Source organism: Puma concolor, chromosome E3 (assembly GCF_028749965.1).
Source record: "Puma concolor isolate L17-30 chromosome E3, mPumCon1.1.hap2, whole genome shotgun sequence".
NCBI classification, from domain to species: Eukaryota; Metazoa; Chordata; class Mammalia; order Carnivora; family Felidae; genus Puma; species Puma concolor.
Genome location: NC_141682.1, coordinates 34,406,797 through 34,424,677, shown reverse-complemented (window position 1 = coordinate 34,424,677; position 17,881 = coordinate 34,406,797). Strand labels below are relative to the sequence as shown.

General features: G+C 51.1%; 1 protein-coding gene and 1 long non-coding RNA gene across 2 annotated transcripts in view; one reads left to right on the top strand and one right to left on the bottom strand.

The window, feature by feature from the left end:
* Positions 1-17,881, bottom strand: part of GRIN2A (glutamate ionotropic receptor NMDA type subunit 2A) — a 372,343-nt gene that overhangs the window by 156,250 nt on the left and 198,212 nt on the right. The window lies entirely within an intron of this gene.
* Positions 8,515-16,663, top strand: LOC147573136 (uncharacterized). The gene is made up of 2 exons (XR_015245253.1): positions 8,515-8,690; positions 15,250-16,663. It is a non-coding gene; the product is annotated as an uncharacterized LOC147573136 (long non-coding RNA).

Here is a 17,881-nt window from a genome sequence, read left to right as displayed (position 1 = left end):
GCAGGGTCATACAGGCACTGAATCGGGCTTGCCTGCTTTGGGTGCAAGCTTTTCACCCCTGCACCACACTGTTGGTGACAACAGCACTTCCCCATTGAGCTGCAAGGATTAAATGACCTCCTTGTATAAAAGCTTCCAGCGCAATAGCCATCACATGTCAAGTGCTCAACAAATAGATGTCACTGTTATTCTCCCCGTGGGTCAAGACTCTTGGTATTTCACATCAGGGGCTTATGCTACCCACTTCCCACTCTGGACTTGGACATCCCAACAATTCACCGCATTCATGACTGCCTGATTGAAATTCCTAAACGCTGCTTTAATCGTGCCACTTGTCTCCTCTATGGTCATCAATGGCTCCCCTAGACCCTTCATCACATTAAGTACAGACCCTCCAGCCTACCCCTTTATGCACAACAGTCAAACTCTATAGCTGAAATAGTATGGGCCCCCGGGTTTGCTGGACTTGAATTCAAGTCTCAGCTCTGCGTTAATCAACCGTGTGACCGTGGGTAGATTCTGAAACTCTCTGCATCCGAGTTTCTCTGCCTATAAAGTGGGTATAATAAGCACCATCCCAGGGTGGGGCTGGGGGCTGCCATGAAGAATGAAAAAGGGCTGAACTGGCAGGCTGACAGACTCATCTATGGCTGCCCCCAATAGGCTGGGGACTCCTCTCCATCGTCCTCATTCCTCCAGACAACATGGACTGTGCCAGAGACCTAAGGGGACCTGATCCTATTTCAGAAACTGGTGTGTCCGGATCTACTGACATGCTGGTTTCACATTGCCCCTCCCCTCCGCAAACCAGCCCACTCATTCTGAGCCCAAGGAGGCTGCATGAAGAGAAGGAACTGTCTTTCCTCACGGTGATGAATCATGCTTTGGAGAGAAACCATCACTCATGTCCTTCATAGACCTCCCACAGTTACCCTACACCACTATGGTTTCCACTGGCATCTGAAACTCCGGAACGCATTATGGACCAAAGGCACCCTATACCTTTTGGAGGAATGTAAGCGAGAAGTTATTTGCCAGATAGAACTGCACAGCGAGACACTGAAGAGGCTCACGTTCAGCTCTGGATTTTTCAAAGGTATTTTTATGGATTGGCAGGAGGTGATGGAGGAATTTGGCCACAGTCCCAGGGCCTGGCATCTGATATGCCAAATGCTGCCCTCTTTTTCAAGGCCCTGAACGTTCTTCCCGCTGCCTACCTGAACGGCAGAGGCTGTCTCTCCTGCTCCTACCACCTCCTGCCATCACTCAGCCTGTCCTTTTCGGATTCTACAGATCCGTCTCTGACCACCTCTGGCACCGGCTTCCTCGGCAGTGTGCAGCGGGGGGAGAGGAACAGATTTCAGACACCCACTTTGGTTCTGAAGCGAAAGCAGTTCTCTCCCCGGGCTCACTGCTCTGCTGAAGACAGAACAAACTGTTTTAAACACAGAGCGAGGGAGGCAGGGGGTGTGGTAGATGAGAGTTCCTGATCTAATGTTCTAGAATGTTCCAGAGCTTGCTGAGTGCTCAGGGGAAGACCTGACTACCGTGGGTATCAAGGCATGATGTTTAATAGGAGTCTAACCCCAACTTTCATTTCAGTTACCCACTCACAAAGGCTGTTCGATTCTAACGACCCAAGGGATGAGGTATTGTAAGTGGTTATAACCCTCACGGATGGCGTTTCTCATGAAGACACAGGAAGAGAGGTTAAGTGACTTCCCTCAAATCCACATGGCGCCATGCTGACAACAGCTTTGTTACTGCAAGATGTCATTCAAAGTTCCCTTACACACACCAGTGGCTCTCACTCCTGGCTGCATAGGAAAATCACCTAAGAGTTACAAAAAAACAAACAAAAAACCACTGCTTCTGCCCCATGCCAGTCCAAATGAAACTGAATTTTCTGTGATCTGAGTATATGAACTCCAATGGTTTGTTTTCCTTGGTCTCATCTCAATGGCAGCATAAGTAGTATCCAAGTTAGTATCGTCAAAGCCTAGAACAATGTTTGACACATAGCAGGGGCTCAATATATATTTGGAGAGGAAATAAATGAGCAGGAAGTTCATTCCTAGGAGGCATGAGAGAATTGGTCACCTGTTGTCAACGCTGCACACATTTCCATAGCTTATTTTCCTTTGGGTACCAAAACAAACAAAATATAATGATGTAGGTGACCCAGCAAACATTGAGAGGGACACCTTGGGGATTTTCTTTCTCTTGGTAGAGGACTGTCCTGGTGAGCCTTGATGTGTTTTCTGCCGCTCTTACTGTGTATGGACTGAGCTTTTAAATATATTTTATTTCTGTAAAGGCACCAGACGTGATAAGCCTGAGGATTCAGAAGAATAGCACTCTCACATACATATAAGCTCTGTCCCACTGGAGGATCTCTATCCCATCATCAGCCATTCTCCTCTTCCTCTTCCTCTTCCATCACCACCACCACCATCTATCATCACCATCATCATCATCTACCATCATCATAATCCACCATCACCACCATCATCATCCATCATCACATCATCTATCCATCTCCCTCTCCTCCTTACCCGAATTACCATCATCATGGCCAACATCACAGCTAACCTTTACTGGGCATATGCAATATGTAGGACAACGTAGCATGTAGTAAAACGTCTTAATATTATCCATGTATTACAGATTTTTAAAACTCAGGTTGAGAGAAAGTAACTTGCGTAAACTCATACAGCTGGTACATGGCAGGGCCAGGATTCAAGACCAGGCAGTCTGAATGCAGAATTTGGATGCTTAGCTACTAGGACACCCTGATTTCAGGTGTGCAGAATAGGAAACAGAAGAGTGTGTGTGTGGGGGGGTGTAAATAACCACCACTTCATCATTTTTGAGGCATCCAACTAGAAAAGAAAATGCCCCAGAAATGGAAAGCCATTGCCAATGATCTCCCATCAACTGGCAATCAGGTGGTGCAGAAGACTGGGGCTAAGAGAGGAAACCATACCCGGGTACCATCTCCGAAAACACATCAGCTTCATGATTCACAAACACAAAATTTCATTCCAAGCAACCTCTACTTATTGAACTGTTTCACGATTTGTGTTTTTTTTTTTTTTTAATTTTTTTTTTTCAACGTTTACTTATTTTTGGGACAGAGAGAGACAGAGCATGAACGGGGGAGGGGCAGAGAGAGAGGGAGACACAGAATCGGAAACAGGCTCCAGGCTCCGAGCCATCAGCCCAGAGCCTGACGCGGGGCTCGAACTCACGGACCGCGAGATCGTGACCTGGCTGAAGTCGGACGCTTAACCGACTGCGCCACCCAGGCGCCCCTCACGATTTGTGTTTTATCCCTCATTTTTTTCCTTTCAGGATAGGAGGGATCTCTTCCCACATTTAGTACAACAGGTAACCACCATTCAAGCTAGAGGCATCCATTATTTCTTTATCACCCCACAGGTTTCTTTTTCCTCTCCCTATTACACGTGCTCATGTTCCAGTCCCACGGTGGTTCTCTCTCAAACGACACCAAGAACCTCCTGTGTGGAGTCCCTATCCCAGTCCTGTCCCTCTCCCACCCACCTTCCACACTGCTGCTCTAGTTACTTTTTATAAAGTTCAAACTGGAGCATGATGTCCTCCTGCTTAAATTTTTTTCAGCAGCTCTCACAACCTTCAGGATAAAATAAAAACACACACAGCCCCATCACAGTTTGGACTCAAGGTCTGGGGCTTAGCCTCCATCTGAGTACCCCGAGTAAGGTCAGGTACCCTACAAGCACGCGACAAGACGAATCGAGTGAGCTAATGAAGATAACAAATGCGTGCTCGGAAGGAAAACCGAAGGAAATCTTCCTCCCTCTGGCTATCATTTCCCAAAAGCACATTCTCCCCATCACCCACCAACAAGGAACTCCTCTATCAGCAACCTGTGATCATTGCACCATTTCATCATGTCCATTCTGTCCCCCATTTGGCTTCTCCCAGAAGCCAATCCACCATGACTCTTCTAAAACGACCTAACACCACCGTTCTCTGTTCTCTCCTTCTCTCTTCAAATGAGAAGTTGAATCTCAAGTGTCTGCTGACTGGTGGGTTCCCAACTAGGGTGGCTGCTGGGCTCTGGGTTGAAGACCAGGACAGACACTCCAATCTTAACTCAGAGTCTGTGCTCTAGGCTCTCACACTGGGCTGCAGGAAATGAGGAACACATAAGATGAATTCTAAGATGAGCTCTATGGTTGGGGATGGAGGAAGGAATGGACCCTCCTAGAATGACCAAGCCTTCAACCTCTTCCTAGCCTGGCTGCAGGTGAGAATTCAGCCTTACTTTACAAGAACTGAATAAAATTAACTATGGCTTCTCAGGCACACGAGCCACATCTCAAAGCTAGTGCTCTCCCACCCCCACCAGCCCCACACCTAAAGATGCCAACTGACTTGGTCTGGGATAGGGTCTGGGATAGGGTCTGGGACTTTTTAACTCCCTGGGTGAATGTAATGTGCAGGCAGGGTTGAAGACGCTAATCTCAGTCTGGTATCCAACCTTGTCGCTGTGCTCCCTTGGGGAATTTCTCAGGCCTTCAGATCTCTGGGCTCCGGGCCACCCCCACTGGATCAGAATCTTTGTCTAAAATATGTATTTTCTCCAGAATATGCTTATGTTCAGCAAGACTTTGTACCTCTGGGTCCACTTCCTCTATCTTCTAGGGGAGGAAACAGGCTTTAAAATCTTAATGACTTGCTTCAAGTTTCACATAAATCAGTGGGATCTCAGCAACAGACTCAGGGTCTCTCACCTCCTAATTCAGAGCCATCTTTACTGTGTCATGATGCCCTCAAGGGGGAAATGTTTTCTACACAGAGAAACCACAAGGAACAGGGGCTTTGCGGACAGCCTGACCAGGATCAGCTTTTTTTTTTTTTATTTTTTTTAACATTTATTCATTTTTGAGAGACAGAGCCAGAGCATGAGTGGGGGAGGGGCAGAGAGAGAGGGAGACACAGAATCCGAAGCAGGCTCCAGGCTCTGAGCCGTCAGCACAGAGCCCGACGCAGGGCTCGAACTCATGAACTGCAAGATCATGACCTGAGCTGAAGTCGGACGCCCAACTGACTGAGCCACCCAGGCACCCCAGGAACAGCTTCTTAATGCAAGAAAGTTCCTTCACCCAAGCCTCTGTTTCCCCATCCAAGAAATGGAAAATGACGGTAACGGTCACCACCCCAAAGGGCTGCTGCACATATTTTGTGAGGTGATGTACATAAAGCCCTTGGCATATAGGAAGGGCTCGGTCAGGCTGAGTTGGCCATGACTGTGGTGAAGATGCCGGCCTTGACCATCAAGCCACGACTCCCACATCCATCATGGAGTCCTTAGCACTCCCACTTGTGAGTTTCCAGCATCTCTGCCTTTACACGTCACTCCTCAGCCCTGACTGGTGGGTGGTTGCCTAGTTACTGGGAGGCACACATCTTGCCCGGCTCCTCAGACTAGAATTTCTAAGGGCAGGGCACAATGTCCTTTCGAGTCCCTCTTAGCACCCTCAGGGCACTGGGCCGCTACTTTGGGGATAAAACTGGAAGCATCATTCTGCATCTGCAAGGTTGCCCGTGGGTAGAAAGAGAGAGACTAGTGCTTTATGCATTTGAGCAACCCACTGCTCCAGAAACATTCATCTATTGATTGCTTTTCATCCATTCAACGGATTTAACAAACTCCAGCTATGTGCCAGGCGTTGTTCCAGGCGAGGGAATCTAGGGAAAGAGGCTACCAAAAGTGAAGGTCCCTGCATTCTCAAGGGAACAGACAGAAGAGAAAGAATGACATCGACACACAGAATAACTTCAAGGAACTCCGATGATGTAACAGTTCAGGAGTGGAGAGGAACACCACTTTAGATCTGCCGGTCCGCCGCGCTGGAGCCGATCAAAAGAATGTGAAGCAGGAGTCAGCCAGGCAAAGCTGAGGGCCAGGGCGGGGTAAGGAGAGCCATCTGAGAAGAAGGAGCGGCATGTGGTAGGAAGGGGTTTGGCAAGTTCAGGGAACAGAAGGAAGATCAAAACAGCTATAGTTTAATGAGCGAGGCAGAGAGAGAGAAAGGTGAGAGATGAATGCGGGCAGAAGGCAGAGACCGTATCACACAGCACATGTCCTGAAGATCATGGTAAGGGGTCTGATTTAATTCCCAGGTCAGTCTCACTCCAAACAATTCATCTACTAAATGCACCAAGGAGTAACTTCTGGCAGGGAAGCTGGGAGATGACCTGGGGGTGTGGGGGTTTCATGTGAGGCAGCCCAATTCTTTCCTTTGTAATTCTGAGCTGTGCCAAGAGAGGAGCCTACATGGGTGGTACAGTGAGGCACAGAACTGTTTGCACATAACGATCTACTGTTGAGTCCACTGGTACCCTAACGTCCATTGGTGTGCCTAGAACTCCCATGTCTGCCTGGGCATTCCAGACCCAGTCACAGTCCGTCATCCAGACCCAGGCTCCTCCTCTAGCAAGTGATGCGATGCCAGAGGAGAGAATACACAGAGAATACACAAACGCATGGGGAGATGCATTCCTTGAGTCCCACTGCAACTAGTTGGGGACAGCCCAACACCCTCTACGTGCTTCAGAACCACACGATGATTGCTGCTCTGGGACCCAGCCCTGCTTTCTAGATCGTTAGCAGCCTGGCCAAGAAGAGACACCTGCTGAGACCGAGGCTCTTATTTCTGTGCAAGGACACAGCAAAAGCCCAAACTGGCTTCACCCGGTGTTCTGTCAACCTGCGGGTGAGTGTCTGACTTAAGGCTCCTAAACCGGGTCGTTCGTGATGATGGATTGTCTGAGGCTGGGTCCAGCCACTCTCACATAGAAAGCCACAGGGAGATTCTACCTGACCAGAGACCAATGAGCACTGAGTCAGGTCTCCGAGCTACTGATAAACCCAAGTATGGGGCATCTTTTTTCTTTTTCTCCCAGTCCCAACCGTGACTGAGCTACCGGCCTTGCTCTATGCACCAGAAGCCGTTTCTTTCAGGTTTGTTTTCTTAGAGAAGCACAAGCCTCTCTGAGACACGTGACGGGCACCTGTTATTCCAACCACCGAGCATCCCCTCTCTTCCCTTCCTGGTAATAGTGAATTTCCACAGAGAGCCGTCAGCCAAACCCACTGGCTCATCCAAACCCCACAGTGCCAGCCATCAGTTCAGGGGGAGGAATGTGGCCTAACAGGTCCAATCAGAGTGGCTCTTGGGATTTCTGGAAAAAGTGACTAGGCAAAGACAGTTTCTCTTATTGTTAAACTTGAACCTGGAAGGATGCTCAGCCAGGATTTCTGGCAGCCATTGGCCACCATGCACCATCTTGAGCGCCAAAGGCGAAGCGGAAAGATAGTTACCAAGTCCTGATACGCTTGGTGAGCATCTTGTTCCGGTCACACCTGAAGCCATCGCACCCTCGTTGTCACTGCATGTCCCAATTAATCACCTCATTTTGCTTAAGCCCGTTTGAATGAGCTTTTCTGTCACTGGCAAACAATGATTTCTGACATCACGTTGGCTAGGAAAAAAGGTGGGAGAGTGACGGCGTTCATTCTGAGCTTGGATTACAAAACTACGCTGTCCTTCTGCTTGTCACCCTTCCTGTCTCTGACCTGCACTTTTCCCCCAGGATCAGCTGCCTCTCCCCACACAGCTCCCTCCTCCCTGCGTGAGCCCTTCATCCTTCCTTTGTTTCTGTTTTTCCTTTAATATGTCACCCAGACTGGCTCCCGCTCGGGGACTCTGACAGCCACCGCTGCCATGACCCAGACGAAAGACAGGACAAGTTGCCACCAACAATAATCGCTTGTTGTTACGCTGTTGCAGCAAGGAGAAAACACAAACAGGTCCTGTTTGTTAAGCTTTTGTCTCTGGCTGTCACACTCAGAGGGCCACTGCCGGACTGAAGGAGGCAGCTTTGTTTGTGGAAAAAGGAGAATTTCAGGCTTTCCCATAACCCTTGTGAGGGGCGGGCCCCGGCCGTAAACATTAGAGTAGAAATGTCTTCAAAATGCCCCTGGTTCTCTAACAAATGTCTACAAAGAGCTCTGAGAGCTGAACCTCGGGAGGTAATTACCTCTCCCTTTGGGGGTCTGTCTGTAGGCGTGACTGAAGGCACAGAGGGCTCAGCCTTGGCCCCTTCCTCTTACTCACGTCAGAGGCCTGGGCAAGATATGGGGTACCTGCGAGGCTCCATTTTCTCGTTCGTGAAGTGAAGGGAATTTGTTCCCTACTTGAAGGAGCTTGTTGTGATTGAGATGATGCATGTGTGGCTCTCGCACGTTAAGAGCTTGATTCATGAGAGCTCGGATTACGGGGGTTGTTGTCCTCACGAAAGAATCAACTGGGCTGGCGACAAGGAAACCCACAGCACTACCACCCGCCAGCGCAGCATTAATGCAAACGCAAAGAGCCCTCCTGTGGCTCCTCCCCATGTGTTTCCTAAATGTCCCAGTAAGGACACAGGACTCCGCAGCTGCTTTGACTGTGTGCCGGGCACTGAGCTGACAGCAGGTGGACAAGCTGTCCAGGGCTCACGCTGAGAGCCTAGCACCCCCAAGCCCCGCAGGGCTGGGCAAACCAGGATGGCTCGCCAGCTAAGCAGAGAGCCTTGCAGCCATTTAATCTGCAAAGTGACCTTTCGGGAGAAGTGCTTCGGTTCCTATTTTACAGGTGAGGAAGTTGAGGCTTATCGAGAGGTCCTTACTTATTTTAATGAGCCCAGGAATCCCTGGGGGATCTTGCTCCACGGCAGATGCAGATTCAGATTCAGCACACGGTGACAATGAAGATGCCGGTCCACGGACCGAGCTTGGAGGAGTGGTGCTACAGGGTTCTTTCCATCCAGCCTCCCCGGCTGAGACAGCCACGTGTCACAGCCTGTCAGTCCCTGTATCTCACCTGACAAAGGGCTTTGGGGCGGTGGGGGCCCGTGAGTCAGAACGTACCGTGGGGAAGCCAAGGAAGAGGGGCTTCCCCAGGGTGAACTATCCCCACTCCCGGGAGAGAGCTGGAGCCACCCAGGAACCAGGGGAGTGGTGGCCGCCACCCAAATGGTGTCCGTGCCCGTGTGCCGTGCGACAAAGGACTGCACGGGGCACAGCCACCCTCTCTCCTGCTCTCTGGCCCGGCTGCAGGCTGGAGCCAGTGGCCGAGTCTCTCCACACCTCCACGTTTTCATCTGTAAAATGGACCTAGTGGGACTCTGGTTACCTGGAGGGGTGCTGGGTACCCAGGACTTGGCGACAGGCAAGAGCCCCGTGAACCACGGAGTGCAGACAAACGAGCCAGCTCACCCACCGCACGTGGAGCGGCCGCCTCCTCTTTTGTCCTCTCCCCCCCCTCCACCCCCACGGCGCTCGCGGAACACGCTGTCCAGGCCTCTACCGTCGATCTCGTCAGCAGGTATTCCGAGTGTCTATTTAAGAATCTGTCTCCATGCAACTAGATTCATGCTAATTCATCTCCGCAGCAACAGCACCCAGCCCGGCTCCGCGTATCTGGTGGAGCTCGGAGCGCGTTAGCGGAAGGTATGAGTAAGCGGAGGCATGAATGAATGAATGACAGAGTGAAGGAAGGAGTGAGAGAAGCAGCGGCTGAGTTAGGGGCGCGGATGGAGCCGGGGACGTGTGGCCGCCTGCGTGTGGCGCGAACGCGGGCGTAAGTCGAAGGAGCCGGAGGCGGATCTCAGGAATCCTCTCTTGCCCGAGCTCTGACAATCTGAACGCGGGAAACAAGTGCACAACTTCGGGGGAGGCTGGGCTCGTATCCCTCGGTGTCTCCACTCTTGCCACTTGCTGTCCGGAGCTCGGGACTCAACAGGTTCAGACAGAACGGTGGCCCCGCCCCTCCACACCCAGGGAACAGATCCGACGTCCACACTGCTCAGGGCTCTCGTGAGCACAGGGCATCTCGCTCCCCTCCCCAGTCCACACCTCACTTCCGAGCCCCTCTCGCTACCTCTCCTCGGCACAGGAAGCCAGACGCAAAACGCGTGACGCCATGTGCGCGACGCGACCGGAACAGGCGAACCGCAGAGGCGGGACGCGGAGCCTGCCCGGGGCTGGGATGGAGACAGAAATGAGAAACGTGGCCGACGGGCCCTGGGTTTCCTTTGGGGGCGATGAAAAAGTTCCGGAAATAGGACGGTAGTTGCATCACACGGGCCGTGTACTTAATGCCACCGAGTTGTACGCTTTAACAGGATTGCACGGTAAACCTTACGTTATATGGGTTTTACTGTAATAAAAAAAAAAAAAATCCATGAAGCAAGCAAGCAGAGCCTGAAGCTGAAACTAGAGAGGCTTCTCCCAGGTTCCTCCCTGGAGTGAAGGGGGACCTTTGGACCTCATGGACCTCCCTGGAGTAAAGGGGAGCCCTTGGACCTCATGGTGGCCTGAGGCGCTGGACCAGGTGGAAGGAAGAAGCTCCTGGGGGCGGGGGGTCCTTTCAGAGAGCACACTGCCACCCACCTCTCTGTTCCCCAGGGACCCAAAGTCCCTGAGCAGCCTTGCGGTCATCAGTCACCCCTGACCCTGCGGAGCCTACAACTTAGTGGGCTATGACAACAACCTTCTCTGGACGGGGCCACCGAGCAGGCATGGCCATTCCCGTTCTTTCACACGCTGTAACAGGGGGGCTGTAACTGCTTTGCAAGAGCGCAGACCCCGCAGTCGCGGGAAGGGAGTCGTGTGGTGGCAGGCACACTGATCTGGCGATGAGACAGAGCTGAGTTCAAACCTCTGCTCTCCCACATAGCAGCTCTGTGGCCTTGAGAAACTGACTCAACAGCGTTAAGCCTCCGTTTCCTCCGCCGAGAGACAGGAAAAGCAACCGCCACCTACCCGCCTCATGGATGAGATGAGCCCTGCGCACAGCCCGTCAGCATCGTGCCTGACCCACACTGGCTGCTGTCTCCAGATTGTTGATTGCAGAGCGCTCGCCTTCCCCACGGCGTCTCATTTAACCATTGGTACAAACACATGCAGGAGACAGTGTTCACGTCCGAGGGCATTAATTTGGATTTTGTTCGATCCCAAAGCATTCGCTCCCCACCACCGAGCAACGGCACCCCTCCTCTTTATGAATTTTAACCTGCTTGCTAGGTTAAACGGGGCGGGTGGGGGGGTGCGGTGGGAGGGGATCCTGTTACATATATTCAAATACCGCCCCAAGATCATCCTTCACTGTCTTCTTCCTCTAAAAGGGATGTTTCCAGATAGCAGAACGAGCCCCAGACCAACACCAAGAGATTTAGCCACCTCTCATTGGCCCCATTCCACTAGGACATAACATTCTGCGTGCTAATCGCTTCCCCCACAAAGCTAACAGCACGTGGAGCTTCCTGTAACACACACAGACCCAGGAATTTTAAGAGCATCAAGCTTGCTCATCTCTCATACTCTTGAAGACCAGGAGACCAAACATGGATGCCACTGGCCCCTCGAACAGGACGACACTCCATTCTCACGCGTCCGCTTGTGCTCTGTGTGCACACGCACGCATCCAAAGGCTACGCCCGTCTGTTTCCCCCAACGAGTAGGAAGCAGGACCCGCTGGAACTCAGAAAAAGAGGATGGACTCATTGTGACCTGAGTTCACCATCACATTGAACCCCGCGCTCAAAAGGCATTAGGAAATGGTAAACAGGGAGTGGGAAGAGAGAGGTTTTAACAGAAAAATTGACGGTTTGAGTGTTTTCCTAAGAACTGGCATAAAAGGGAAAATTGAATGTCAATTCAATGTGGATTCAAAGTGACGTGCAGCCTCTGGAAAGGGTTCCAAATGACTGTTTGAAAGGAAGAAAACACAATCGATGACGGCCCATTTGTGTTCCTGCTCAGCCCCGGGGGCTCCAGTTCCGGCCACACTCAGGGCTGGCGTTGGGCCAGGACCCGGTCGGCTGTGGAGCTCTGCAGGCTCAGTCTGGTTCGTCGTCTCCAGAGTCGTTGGGCATGGCAGGGACCCCTTCTTCAGAGTCTCTGAGGCAGGGAGCACCCCAACATGTCACCCTCAGGCATTCGGTATTTGCTGCAACCCTGTGGCAACGATGAGAAACCCGTGGATGGCTTTCTTCCCGCTTTATACATGAGAAAATCAAGACCAGAGATAGGTGAGGGAACCTCGCTGGCCTCCTAGACTCACTCGGTGACAAAGCCACAGAGCTTGGCCCATCCTCAGGGGGCCCACAGTCCAGAATGGCTGACAGCCAAGACCCGGGAATGAACAGGGAACCAGGGGTGGATCCAGAAAGAGGGAGTCCACCTGACCCAGCGAGAGGGGGCATAAGGGTCCAGAGCAGGTGACCCCTTCTCTGTTTCCAAATGGAAGGCAACTGGGCACAGGCCAGAGAGGCCCATAGAGAGTGTCCATGCAAAGGGGACAGTGTGCAAACTGCAGAAGTATAAAGCATATGGTGTGCACAGAGAACAGCAAGCAGCTTGGGGCCAAAGAAACGTAAGCAAAAATGCCTGGACTAGGGGAAGCATGAGGCTGGGGGGCAAGGGGGGAGGTGGGCCGAAGGGGAGGCCCGTGCTTCTGGTTCAGATGTAGAGCACCATAGGATCTGGTTTCAAACACTTAACACCTTCACGTTCCATATAACTCCTATGGCTTCCTTACCATGTTTACTGTTTCCTGTCTGGTTGTCCCTGGTAGAATATAAGCTCTATGAGGTCAGGAATATCTTGTCTGATCATTTGCTCGTTGATGTATCCAAGGTATTTGTAGTCGAGTCTGTCATATAAGGGAACTTAGTAGATAATATTTTGGCACTGAGTTGAAGATGTTCAAATCCTTGCTGGAAGGAGATGGGGGGGGGAGTCAGCTAAGGAGAAAGTGGGGGAAGGAGAGAGAAAGAAGAAAAAGAAGGAGAGAAGAAGAAAACAAGGAAGGAGGGAGGTGAGAGAAGTATGGAGGCAGGGGTGGGGGAGGAGAGACACAGAAAGGGAGCAGAAAAAGCAGATAAGGAGCTAAGGTTTTCTGGGGTTGATGAGAAGAATCCTTACAGAATTTTAAGCAGAGATGTGACGGGACCAGATTTCTGTTGTCTGAAAGGACAGCTCTGGCTTGAGGACGAATAACGGAGACAGGAAGGGCATGCGGAAAGGCCACCAAAGCAATCTCAGGGCAGGGAGAGACACCTGAACTTGGGTAGTGGTGACGGGGACAAAGCAGAGGAGAGAGAGTCCGGGGGTCCTAAGCAGGTGGCATCCAGTGGCTTCGGCAACCAACTGAGGGGACTGGCAGGGGGTTCTGGGGTGTGGAGGAGAGGGGGACTCGAGGAGGCCAGCTGGGTGAATGGCAATGTCACTTAGAAACATGGAGAACAGGTGACACAACTTGCTCCCTACCTCATGGTTGCACCCCTGCCACCTGGCACCATGCCAGGCATAGAGTGGTGGCTCAGTGAGGGAGTGAGCCAGGGGGCCAAGAGGGTCCGAGGCTGGGGTGGGGGGGGGGGGTCCCTGGGTGGCTCAGTCGGTTAAGTGTCTGACTCTTGATTTCAGCTCAGGTCATGATCTCATGGTTCATGAGTTTGAGAGAGGGTGACAGGTGTCTTGAGGGTCCAGGAGCACAGAGACTGGAAGGTACTGCTGCATGGGGCAGGGAGAGGCTCACTGGAGCATGAGTGGAGGGGACAGAAGCCAGGCCTCAGAGTGACCCACAGGAGGGAAGGAGACACAAGAACAGAAGGAGACCATAGAAGAAACCCCCACACCTCCTAACTGAACCGTGCACCATGCTTCTTGTCAAACATGAAGATATTCTGAGACAGAAGAAGCCCTCTCGATCATGGGGTTCAAACGGGGGCCAGGCGGCTGTCCCACCCCTTGTTCTCTCTTCCCGTTTGCGAGGTCCTCCACACCCTTCCTGTTGTGCTGGGCAAAGCAACGCACGCAAGGAAACACAGAAAAAGTCCGAAAGTAGCTCCCTCCATGCAGAAGGACGCCGAATGATTCTCTTTAATTCCGAAATGTACGCTCGCAATACACCTTCGATGCTGAAGGAGTGGCCTTCCTTAGCTCTTCTCTCTGGACATCCCTCTTTCTTCACAGGGCAAACAGACAACCTAGCTGGGATCTGCTCCCAAGAGCACGAGGAAGGTCTGCAGAGGGGGACCACCTCTCAGACGTCCTCGGGGGCAGAGGCGGCGGCTTGTTCCAGCTCGCACACACCGCATCACCTTTCTGGGGCTGTCTCCTTGATGGCTGCCAGCACCTCCTCGTCTGAACAGGACGGACAGACAGAACACCGAGGGGCCATCCGACACTCGGCTCATTCACAGCTCGCAAAGGCGTCTCCTTTCCTGAAACTCATGTGAGACTGAGTTTGGACGGTTCTGATATTAGAGCCCAACTGTCTTCGTTTTGCTCACCCCTGGCCAGGCGAAGCTTTCAGCCCACGAATCAGAAAAGCAGAGATACCACAGGGACGAAAAAAGAGTTGGGGTTTTAATGAACCTTCTGCCTCTAAGGGACACTACCTTCCCAACACTCCGATGCGGGAGTGTGGGGAGGGATGTGGTTTCCCTCACCTGGGATCATGAGATCCTTATCCCGCAGGCTGTCTGGGTGGGCTGGGGGAAGGATTTGGTGTTGATCCTATGGACACTCAAATCCCTACAGCCAACTGCGTAAATCAGGAGAGAGTTTCACCCTCCTGGCCCCATGAGTTTACCTCCACTCTGGCACTGACCACTCACTGTCAAAATGCTCTACAGTGTGGCCTGTAGGTGCCAGCAGGGTCCGAGTCTTGTCACCTTGTAGGCTCGTCCCAGACCACATGCTGCCTTGCTTTCTCCTCTCGCACTACAGTGATGACCCCTCATCCCCTCGTGCTCATGCTGTTCCATTTCCCTTGGAAAGCTCCCTCTGTAAGCAGATAGGGTCAGGGGTTTCCAGAGAAAGAAAGAGGAGACACAGTTTTCTTAACATAAGAGAAGTCGTTTTAGACCTCCAGACATTTTGTGATTGATGCCTGACTGGCACTACTTGCCTGAGCACATTTCTTGCGGAACTTCCTGGGACATGTTACAATTGCAGAAAAATGGACCTCAGGAATTAATGGTTTTAAGGGAACAGAAAAATGTAAAAACAAACAGGACTACCAAGCCAGGAAATGCCCTAACTATATCAGAGACAATAAATCAGTGATAAAACTCGTGATGCTGTTTCAAAAGTAAAGATTGACCCAACACACATTTTGCAGTCATTTTTTTTTTTTTTTGCAGGATTTAACCCTCTTTGGGCAAACAATGGACCAAACGAAGCCAGAGAACTGATGATGCCAATTCTTGCTGGCCCCCAGGACTTTGATCCACCAGGACCCCAGGATTTCGACCCTCCAGATCCCTGGGACTTTGATCCATCAGGACCTGGACTCTGTCAACTTACTGGATGACTTGTGCCCCAATTCTAGACTTCCCTTGCCAAGCCCGTCACGAATGTGCATGCATCTTTAGCTTAAAACTTGCCCAATTTTGTTGTTCGGTGGGGAGGGCACCGTTTGGGGAAAAATCCCCAGTAGACTCCCTATTTGTTGCACGCAAACCACTTCCTGATCCCAGGGTCTGGCTTGGTTGTGTCTTTTGGCCCCACTTCTGCCAAGAGACAAACCCACTTTCAGGTGGCACCTTCTCATTTTCACTCAGCCTTTATTTCATTGCCAAATTCTCACTTGTTAAGAGATGCTCTTCCAGACCTCCTTGGTTAGGTCAACGTCCTCCCTCCTAAGGCTCTTTCTTGTATTTTCATAGCACGTCATGTGGCTGTTAATTGACATTTATTTATAGGCTGTTTTGAGTGAGTGCATGAGACTGAGTGTGTGAGTGTGTGTGAGTATGTGTGTGAGCGTCTGTCCCCCACTGGAACTTACACTGACTGCAGACAGGCAGGCACCACGTGTGATGTTTTATTTCATCTGTTCTACTTCGTCTTACTAATCACTGTATCCCCAGCACACAGAGGGGTCTGATTCAATTTTTGCTTCGGTTTTGGTTGACTGGTTTGTTTTGAATGAGGCGAGGAGTCTTGCCCGGGGTGGGTCAACGTGAATTAGGTTCTCAAGTCACACAGCACCAAGGAAGACACTTAACTCAGGTTCCCTCCCCACCTCCAACTTCCCTATGCCAGGAAGCCTAGCAGGCTGCATGGCCTTTGGGCAGAAGTTCCGGCACCTTATGCATCATGCTCACGAATCTCGGGCAGCCACTGGGTGTTGGTTCCTACCACCGTTTCCACGTCGTTCCTGAAAGTCGCTGCATCATCCTCAGAAGGTTTTCTGGCTCAAAGTGGTGGTTAAGATGCAAAACTATTCCCGGGGCTGGAACCAGCCCCTCTGAGCTGCTGGCCAGAACACCAAGGTTTGTACCAGGCCAGTTAAAGGCAACAGGCAGACCTTCTTCACGTATAGCTGATCCTGGAGTATGGAGCTTGAACAGAATCCATTGTCGTCTGTCTTTCGTTTTTGTTTCTGTTGTTGTATGCTTGTTTTCGTCTAAACGTTTAAAACTTCTACTTTCGCCAAAAAGCAACATGATGCCCGTGCTTAAAGCAAAGAGGAATAAAATCTCCGATTCTCAAGGGTTCTGTACAAATGCCAGTTTATAAGGCATGTACATGTCTTGGGAAAGTCACTTGATCTCACTGATCCTCAGAGCCTCAGTTTCTTCATGGGAATGACAAATAGCAACAGCTTCACCAACTTCAAAGATCACTCAAGTGTGTCTTTAGCTAATTAATTCCATTATTTGTTCATCTCTGTACCAGGCACTGTGCCAAAGGGTGGGGATCCGTGGTGGAAAAAAAAAAAAAAAAAAAAAAAAAGAAAGAAACCAGCCATGGAACCTGTATCCACAGAGCTTATGGTCTCAAAGGGAGAGACAACCATTAATCAAATAGTCACATGAATGTAAAATCAGTACTGACATTCATAATTTGAAGGAAAGCTTTAGGGTGCTTGAAAAACCCACACTGAAGGAAACTGAACAGTCTAGATGGTCAGTGATACCCCCAAGGAAGGGAGGCTGGAGTAGGAGTGATGTAGGCACAGAGGAGAAGAAAGAACATCGTGTGCAAAGGTCCTGCGGTGGGAGGCAAGTGTGAGGGTCTGAAAGGAAGCCACTGGGGCAGCAGTGGGAGAGATCCATTCTCCACTTTTAAAACACATATTGATTCCTTTATGCACAGAGTACAGGCTATTTGCTTTCTCTCACTTCTCAGTTGCCCACGATCTTTTCACAGCTCTGTTTCATCTCTTTCGAGAATTCCCTGGCGGCTAATCGGAGAAAAGGTGCTAATTACCTTATTAGCACTCTGCTTTTCTGTGATTGCAAAGCGCTCTTAACTTTCTCCACCGTGGGAGTATCACTGGCTTGTCACTCTGGCCCTGCGTGCTCCCTGCCCCGCACCTATTCTCAGCTAGGAGTGTCGGAACTACCTGGCTCCGGACCCTCGCGGTTCTCGTGGGAAAGATACATCAAAGGCTCTGCCTCGGGTCCACCCACAAATGGTGGATCCAGGCCGGCCCTGAAAAGCCAGGGCTGCTGGGGCCACACGGCACAGCCACCGCCTGCCTCACGGGCCATCCAAGGAGGAACAAGGTTTTTCACTTCTAAAAGCCCTCCTCAGCATTTGGATCCAATACTGCGATTTCCTTCAAGGAACCTTCTTTTTCACGCCTCCTATCGGGAACAAAACTGCAATCCACAGTTGTCCTCTGCTTATACCGAGCAACCAGAGCAGCAAAAATGAAGCAAATACAGACCATGAGAGGCAGCTGATATGGGACAGGACATTACTAGGACGATGCAAGTGCATCGTGCCCAAACATGGAGCCAGAAATCCCAGCCACTGGAAAGGCAG